General features: G+C 51.0%; 1 protein-coding gene across 3 annotated transcripts in view; it reads left to right on the plus strand.

The window, feature by feature from the left end:
- The first annotated feature begins 881 nt into the window (after positions 1-881).
- Positions 882-1,027, plus strand: part of PRDM15 (PR/SET domain 15) — a 60,342-nt gene continuing 60,196 nt past the window's right edge. For all 3 annotated transcript variants that reach the window (XM_019525078.1, XM_019525081.1, XM_019525080.1), the window contains exon 1: positions 882-998. The gene's annotated coding sequence lies outside the window, so the exon portion shown is untranslated. The remainder of the gene's footprint in view (positions 999-1,027) is intronic.

The raw sequence follows: 1,027 nt of genomic DNA on the forward strand, positions 1-1,027 counted from the left end.
CTATTCACTTTGAAGTCTGAAGTAAGTTTCCTCCCTATTAGTTACCATTTCAAAACAAACATGTAGCCAAAAACCAGTTTTGAAACAATTAAGAATTTTCTCACACTGACCTGATATCTTGTTTTCTTACACAGTGAAAAATTCCCACCTGTGCGTGCATCTGGCCTGTAAACTATAAATCGCCTCTAACAGTTTTATTCGGAGCCTCTGAGTTTGCTCAGGGTGCCCAGCATGCCGAATAAATTTTGAGACTGACAGCAACTCTGTGTCTTTGGGAATAGCTCCGCAAGGGGTCACGAACTCCTCAACAATAGTCTATATAGCATTTTGGCTATAGGGCAGCCATCATAGAAGACAGTCTCTTAAGGAGAAAAATAGAGGACATAAAGGTGTGGGGTTTTGTATCAACAGAGGAGAAAGGACAGGGTAGCAGAAAACGGGAATGTCCTCTTTGATAGCCACCCTATTTGCCTACCACAGTATACAGTTTTGAGTAACCACGGTTTTCCGTGGCCATGCATCAGCCTGCCACCTGCCATTTTTCCCGTAAGCCTTTTGTCTTGCCAACCAGCAGTCAGCAAGGGAAACATGTATCAGTTACGGATTATGGTGCGCAGACTGCACACCGGGAAGGCAAATGCACGCGCCTGTTTCATTTTAAAAACCTGCTGGACTGCTGTACAAACAGGGATTCAACACCTCATCTTTATTTTAATGAAGGCCCTATCCTTGATGTCCCGGGTGACTCGCAGCAGTCGCCTCCTGGAGACGTCTCCCTCTGTCCTGGAGACACCAGGTCAATCCTGGCCGGCTGGCAACTTAACCCGCAAAAAGAACACACCTCGCCCCCCCAGCTGTAGTCCCCGCCCCCTCCCCGGCGGACTACGATTCCCAGGCTGCCCCGCGCGCCGGGCCGGGCTTCCGCTGGCGCGCGGCTTCCGGAGCGGATCGGAACCCGGAGTCCGGATTCCAGCCGGGGCCGAACATTCCAACGGCAGGTAAGGCCAATAAGCGGCCGCCCCCCCCG

The sequence above is a fragment of the Gavialis gangeticus genome, unplaced genomic scaffold (assembly GCF_001723915.1).
Source record: "Gavialis gangeticus isolate Ggan-Ray unplaced genomic scaffold, GavGan_comp1, whole genome shotgun sequence".
Classification (NCBI taxonomy): domain Eukaryota; kingdom Metazoa; phylum Chordata; order Crocodylia; family Gavialidae; genus Gavialis; species Gavialis gangeticus.